Here is a 7,887-nt window from a genome sequence, read left to right as displayed (position 1 = left end):
AAGAAGGTCGACGACATCCGATCCTCGTTTGCTAAGTCAAACGACACCGCTGGTTCTGCTCACACTGCCCTACCCTGTGCTCTGACCTCTTTCTCCCCTCTCTCTCCAGATGAAATCTCGCTTCTTGTGACGGCCGGCCGCCCAACAACCTGCCCGCTTGACCCTATCCCCTCCTCTCTTCTCCAGACCATTTCCGGAGACCTTCTCCCTTACCTCACCTCGCTCATCAACTCATCCCTGACCGCTGGCTACGTCCCTTCCGTCTTCAAGAGAGCGAGAGTTGCACCCCTTCTGAAAAAACCTACACTCGATCCCTCCGATGTCAACAACTACAGACCAGTATCCCTTCTTTCTTTTCACTCCAAAACTCTTGAACGTGCCGTCCTTGGCCAGCTCTCCCGCTATCTCTCTCAGAATGACCTTCTTGATCCAAATCAGTCAGGTTTCAAGACTAGTCATTAAACTGAGACTGCTCTTCTCTGTATCACGGAGGCGCTCCGCACTGCTAAAGCTAACTCTCTCTCCTCTGCTCTCATCCTTCTAGACCTATCGGCTGCCTTCGATACTGTGAACCATCAGATCCTCCTCTCCACCCTCTCCGAGTTGGGCATCTCCGGCGCGGCCCACGCTTGGATTGCGTCCTACCTGACAGGTCGCTCCTACCAGGTGGCGTGGCGAGAATCTGTCTCCTCACCACGCGCTCTCACCACTGGTGTCCCCCAGGGCTCTGTTCTAGGCCCTCTCCTATTCTCGCTATACACCAAGTCACTTGGCTCTGTCATAACCTCACATGGTCTCTCCTATCATTGCTATGCAGACGACACACAATTAATCTTCTCCTTTCCCCCTTCTGATGACCAGGTGGCGAATCGCATCTCTGCATGTCTGGCAGACATATCAGTGTGGATGACGGATCACCACCTCAAGCTGAACCTCGGCAAGACGGAGCTGCTCTTCCTCCCGGGGAAGGACTGCCCATTCCATGATCTCGCCATCACGGTTGACAACTCCATTGTGTCCTCCTCCCAGAGCGCTAAGAACCTTGGCGTGATCCTGGACAACACCCTGTTGTTCTCAACTAACATCAAGGCGGTGGCCCGTTCCTGTAGGTTCATGCTCTACAACATCCGCAGAGTACGACCCTGCCTCACACAGGAAGCGGCGCAGGTCCTAATCCAGGCACTTGTCATCTCCCGTCTGGATTACTGCAACTCACTGTTGGCTGGGCTCCCTGCCTGTGCCATTAAACCCCTTCAACTCATCCAGAACGCCGCAGCCCGTCTGGTGTTCAACCTTCCCAAGTTCTCTCACGTCACCCCGCTCCTCCGCTCTCTCCACTGGCTTCCAGTTGAAGCTCGCATCCGCTACAAGACCATGGTGCTTGCCTACGGAGCTGTGAGGGGAACGGCACCACAGTACCTCCAGGCTCTGATCAGGCCCTACACCCAAACAAGGGCACTGCGTTCATCCACCTCTGGCCTGCTCGCCTCCCTACCACTGAGGAAGTACAGTTCCCGCTCAGCCCAGTCAAAACTGTTCGCTGCTCTGGCCCCCAATGGTGGAACAAACTCCCTCACGACGCCAGGACAGTGGAGTCAATCACCACCTTCCGGAGACACCTGAAACCCCACCTCTTTAAGGAATACCTAGGATAGGATAAAGTAATCCTTCTCACCCCCATTAAATGATTTAGATGCACTATTGTAAAGTGGCTGTTCCACTGGATGTCATAAGGTGAATTCACCAATTTGTAAGTCGATAAGAGCGTCTGCCAAATGACTTAAATGTAAATGTAATGTAAATGACTATTCGGCCATGGTCGGCGGCGAGGATGGATCATCCCAGGACGCGAAGGGGAGGAACTATGACATTTATGGAGTGGGGTCCACGTCCCGAGCCGGAACCGCCACCATGGACAGACGCCCACCCGGACCCTCCCTATGGTTTTGAGGTGTGTCCGCACCTTGGGGGGGGTTCTGTCACGCCTTGGTCATTGTATTTTGTGTTTTCGTTATATATTTGGTCAGGCCAGGGTGTGACATTGGTTTATATATTGTATTTTCGTATTGGGGTTTGTAGTATTTGGGATTGCGGCTGAGTAGGGGTGTTGTATAGGCTTGGCTGCCTGAGGCAGTTCTCAATCAGAGTCAGGTGATTCTCGTTGTCTCTGATTGGGAACCGTATTTAGGTAGCCTGGGTTTCACTTTGTATTTCGTGGGTGATTGTTCCTGTCTCTGTGTTAGTGTTCACCAGACAGGCTGTATAGGTTTTTCACATTCCGTTTGTTGTTTTTGTATTTATAAGTTATTTCATGTATCGTCATTTGTATCATTAAAGACATGAGTAACCAACACGCTGCATTTCGGTCCGACTTTCTTGCGACAAACGAAGAACGCCGTTACAGAGGTATTTGTAGTTGTCCACATATTCTAAATCAGATCCGTCCAGAGTAGTGAAATGCGGGCAGAGATCGGTTGAAGAGCATGCATTTAGTTTTACTTGAATTTCAGAGCGGTTGGAGGCCACAGAAGGAGAGTTGTAATGGCATTGAAGCTCGTCTGGAGGTTAGTTAACACAGTGTCCAAAGAAAGGCCAGAAGTATACAGAATGGTGTCGTCTGCGTAGAGGTGGATCAGAGAATCACCAGCAGCAAGAGCGACATCATTAGTGTATACAGAGAAAAGAGTCAGCCAGAGAATTGAACCTGTGGCACCCCCAAAGAGACTGCCAGAGGTCCGGACAACAGGCCCTCCGATTTGACACACTGTCTGAGAAGTTGTTGGTGAACCGGGTGAGGCAGTCATTTGAGAAACGAAGGCTGCTGATAAGAATGTGGTGATCGGCAGAGTCGAAAGCCTTGGCCAGGTCGGTACTGTCTTTTATCGATGTCTTTTACCTTGAGCTTGGCTGAGGTGCACCCATGACCAGCTCTGAAACCAGATTGCATAGCGGAGAAGGTACGTAGGGATTCGAAATGGTCGGTGATCTGTTTGTTAACTTGGCTTTCGAAGACATTAGAATGGCAAGTTAAGATAGATATAGGTTTGTAACAGTTTGGGTCTAGAGTGTCTTCCCCTTTGAAGAGGGGGATGACCGCGGCAGCGTTCCAGTCTTTGGAGATCTCAGATGACACGAAAGAGAGGTTGAACAGGATAGGGCTAGCAGGCTAGCAGAAGGGTCACGAGTCATGATGGATCAGCAGGGCTCCGTGTAGGCAGTAAAAGGGTCCAGGCCAATTGGCAAACTAGGTATTGTAGCCCAAGAAATTGGCTGATGGACCTCTTCAGCTAGCCGGAAGGTGGGCCTAGCTCTGGGCTAGCTCCAGGCTAACTGGTGCTTGTTTCAGGACAGGGACGTTAGCCAGGAGTAGCCACTCGGATAGCATCTAGCTCGCTGCAATGATCCGGTAGCGGGCCGCAGAGAGCAGGCTAGCAGACTTGCCTTCAGGGACGTAACGATGGAGGAGCCTGTTGAAACATCCTTTGGTGGATTACATCGCTAGACCAGTTGTGATGGATCGGCGGGGCTCCGTGTTGGCAGATAAAGGGGTCCAGGCCAAATGGCAAAATAGGTATTGTAGCCCAAGGAGTGGCTGATGGACCTTTTCAGCTCGCCAGGAGATGGCTCCAGGCTCCAGGTTAACTACTGCTTGCTTCGGGACAGAGACGTTAGCCGGGATTTTTCACTCAGATAGCAGATAGCTAACCGCGATGATCCATGTAAAAAGATTCAGAGCTTTAGGTAGGAATCCAGAGATGTGGAGATGTGGTAGAGAGGAAGCAGTCTGATATGCTCTGGGTTGAATAGCACTGTGCACTTTTCTTATCATAGGTACACTTCAACTGTGAGAGACGGGATCTAAAACAAAAATCCAGAAAATCACATTGTATGATTTTTAAGTAATTAATTTGCATTAACAGTTGCAACAAGTTGTCATTGACTTGTTGGATATTGATTTCCCACTGAGCAACATTTTACTGTACTTACAGCATTCTAATAAATTATTTTTCCGTCAGGTTTTTGTCTGGTAGACATCATTTTGTTATTGAAAATGTTGTCAGATTTTTTATTTGGGAAAACCTCAACAAACAAACAAGGAGAGAAGCTGAAAAGTCAAAAAACCATCCCAAAATAAAAGTTAATGGGATTCTAACTCAAGACTGTAATTTTATATCCACCACTATTAAAAATGTCCTTGTAGACTCAGGGAACAGTCTCAAGGATTTTCAAACAAGACCACAACTCTCACTCCTATGGAAAATAGCAAATCAATATTCAGAAGATCCGAAGTTTCAGCATCAGCAGTGGACAGTATTATCAGCTGCTTCACGAACTCTAGAACAAAATATTTACAGTGCCTTCAGAAATTATTCACACCCCTCGAATTTTTCCAAATGATATTGTGTTACAGCCTGAAATTAAAATGGATTAAAGATTAGTCACTGGCCTAGATTAGTCACTGGCCTACACACAATTCCCCATAATGTTTATCCGATTTTTTTCCACAAATTAATTAAAAATGAACAACTGAAATGTCTTGAGTCAATAAGTATTCAACCCCTTTGTTATGTCAAGCGTAAATCAGTTCAGGAGTGAAAATGTCCCACATAATAAGTTGCACGGACTCACTCTGTGTGTAATAATAGATTCTTACATGACTACCTCATCTCTGAACCCCACACATACAATTGTATGTAAGGTCCCTCAGTCTAGCAGTGAATTTCAAACACATATTCAACCACAGAGACCAGGGAGGTTTTCCAAAATCTACACTGGAGTTGCTTACCAAGAACACAGTGAATATTCCTGAGTGGCCGAGATACAGTTTTGACTTAAATCTGCTTGAAAATCTATAGTGAGACTAGAAAATTGTTGTCTAGCAATGATCAACAACCAATTTGACAGAGCTTGAAGAATTAAGAAAATAATATAATTGACAAAAATTGTACAATCCAGGTGTGCATGTTCTGAGAGACCTGTCCAGAAAGATTCTGTAATCACTGCCAACTGTGATTCCAACATTTGTTGTATTTCATTTTCAATAAATTAGCAAAAATACCTATAAACATGCTTTCACTTTGTTATTATGGGGGTAACGTGTGTAGATAAGTGACAAAACATCTTTCTCCCAATTTTGAATTCAGGATGTAGCTTATTAGAAGATCCAGGATATGTTACTGCTGTTATCAAGCTCACTCAACGAAGCTAACTCTCAAGACGGTACGTCTAGTGTGTGTGTGTGGATATGTGTACTACTATTACTGCTCAGTGTAATCTGATGTAATTTGCTCTGCATGCACTGCATCTGTATTATGGTCAAGTTCACATTGTTCACACTGAATAGAAACACGAAATAAAACAATATTATGAAACATGTATGATGTAATTGAAACACTGCTAAACATGTAAGATTAATAAAAAAACGACTAAACATGTCTTTTGCTTGAAGGTTTATTGGAGGATCACAATATGACAAGTCAACCATACAACCATACAATTATTTATCCACTAACTTGACCAATCAACTGTCATGTGTCAGGACATAAAGTACATGTTCATGGATAAAACATATATTCTTCAGAATGTTGATGAGTTCTTCTCAGTGCCAAAGTACCAATTAACTGTATTACTGTTGTTTATTTGACAATCATTGATGGGTGGGTGTTGGAATGATTCACTGAGGTAATGTTAGTGATGACTTCAGAGGTGATAGCTGATTCCATATGGAGACTGAAAGGGATCCTTGGCATCCCCATGCAGGTCGCTTCTCACCCAACAAGGTCCTTGGCTACGTTCCAAAGCTCCCCCCAAACTGTTGAATACAGTTTTAAATCATCTTTATGGAAAATACCTTTTTTAAAAGCTAAACATTTTCAAAACATATCACAATTATAAGTGACTACCTTTTAAACTTACTGTTGTAAGACCAGTATTTGACTACCATTTAAAAAATATTTCCCTCTACGAAACATGATGCTAATAAACTGTAGAGATGGAGTTAGCCATGTTACTCCCTCCGCATTTCCAACCACCCTCTGCTAAGACAGACAGACAGACAGACAGACAGACAGACAGACAGACAGACAGACAGACAGACAGACAGATAGATAGATAGATAGATAGATAGATAGATAGATAGATAGATAGATAGATAGATAGATAGATAGATAGATAGATAGATAGATAGATAGATAGATAGATAGATAGATAGATAGATGGCTCACATGCTGCTTCATCTTCAGAGGAGCTGGTCTTCAGAGTAGCCAACTTTGCCAAAAAGGCAGCCTTTCCATTTTTTACATCATCCTCCTGCAGGAGAGCTGAGGAAGAAAGATTTTTCATTTTACTAGATTTTATCAATTTAAACCCGGGCAGTAAAGTAGTACACAGTTACAGACAACACATACCATCCTCAGAGTTATCTTCATTGAGGGAGCTTGCCAACAGGACACCCACTAGAGCGAACAGCAGTAACATACTCTGGATCTTCATCCTTTACTAAAGCACATAGAGCACAACTTGTTAACACACACACACACACACACATGTCCACCTACACCTCTCCATCCATTCCTACCAGTCCACTTGTATACACCTGCCCACTCCTATACACCTTTGCAAAGAAGACTCTCAGTGAAAACAAACATACCTCTTACAGTTGGACAATGCTGTCTGATTGATGGCTGTTTATCTGGATGATGTCTTCTGGACGTCAGTAGTAATGTGGCATCTCTCTGCCCTCTGCAGCCCTGTTTTATACTCTTTCTGCAGCTACTGTACCTGCCCCACCCATCCACACCTCTCACAGCCGATTAACAAGCAAAATTACATTAATCCCATGGCTATAACCGCAATCATGCGCAGCCTGAAGTTTATGACCTCCCTCCAGGCAAAACTTCTGTCAATACTATGGTTTCCTAGTTATTTCAACTGAATTTCTGACCTGGAGCTTGGATAGACTTGAATTTATAAATGGTGGTAGCACTTTATTTTAAGGTTGTATCCATAATCCATTCATAACACATTTAAGAAACCAATCATTACACCTTTTATTTATTTTATTATAACTTTATTTACATTTACATTTACATTTAAGTCATTTAGCAGACGCTCTTATCCAGAGCGACTTACAAATTGGTGAATTCACCTTCTGACATCCAGTGGAACAGCCACTTTACAATAGTGCATCTAAATAATTTAAGGGGGGTGAGAAGGATTACTTATCCTATCCTAGGTATTCCTTGAAGAGGTGGGGTTTCAGGTGTCTCCGGAAGGTGGTGATTGACTCCGCTGTCCTGGCGTCGTGAGGGAGTTTGTTCCACCATTGGGGGGCCAGAGCAGCGAACAGTTTTGACTGGGCTGAGCGGGAACTGTACTTCCTCAGTGGTAGGGAGGCGAGCAGGCCAGAGGTGGATGAACGCAGTGCCCTTGTTTGGGTGTAGGGCCTGATCAGAGCCTGGAGGTACTGCGGTGCCGTTCCCCTCACAGCTCCGTAGGCAAGCACCATGGTCTTGTAGCGGATGCGAGCTTCAACAGGAAGCCAGTGGAGAGAGCGGAGGAGCGGGGTGACGTGAGAGAACTTGGGAAGGTTGAACACCAGACGGGCTGCGGCGTTCTGGATGAGTTGTAGGGGTTTAATGGCACAGGCAGGGAGCCCAGCCAACAGCGAGTTGCAGTAATCCAGACGGGAGATGACAAGTGCCTGGATTAGGACCTGCGCCGCTTCCTGTGTGAGGCAGGGTCGTACTCTGCGGATGTTGTAGAGCATGAACCTACAGGAACGGGCCACCGCCATGATGTTAGTTGAGAATGACAGGGTGTTGGCCAGGATCACGCCAAGGTTCTTAGCGCTCTGGGAGGAGGACACAATGGAGTTGTCAACCGGGA

At 45.6% G+C, this 7,887-nt stretch overlaps 1 long non-coding RNA gene across 1 annotated transcript; it reads right to left on the bottom strand.

The window, feature by feature from the left end:
* Positions 1–5,437: 5,437 nt before the first annotated feature.
* On the bottom strand, positions 5,438–6,722 carry LOC135539089 (uncharacterized). Its single transcript, XR_010455549.1, has 4 exons — positions 6,650–6,722; positions 6,408–6,498; positions 6,225–6,320; positions 5,438–5,812 (listed from the first exon to the last, which is right to left on the bottom strand). It is a non-coding gene; the product is annotated as an uncharacterized LOC135539089 (long non-coding RNA).
* Positions 6,723–7,887: the final 1,165 nt, after the last annotated feature.

This window comes from Oncorhynchus masou, unplaced genomic scaffold (genome assembly GCF_036934945.1).
Source record: "Oncorhynchus masou masou isolate Uvic2021 unplaced genomic scaffold, UVic_Omas_1.1 unplaced_scaffold_127___fragment_2___debris, whole genome shotgun sequence".
Lineage (NCBI taxonomy): Eukaryota > Metazoa > Chordata > Actinopteri > Salmoniformes > Salmonidae > Oncorhynchus > Oncorhynchus masou.
Note: the sequence above shows the minus strand (reverse complement) of the source record. Positions and strands in the feature narration are given on the sequence as shown.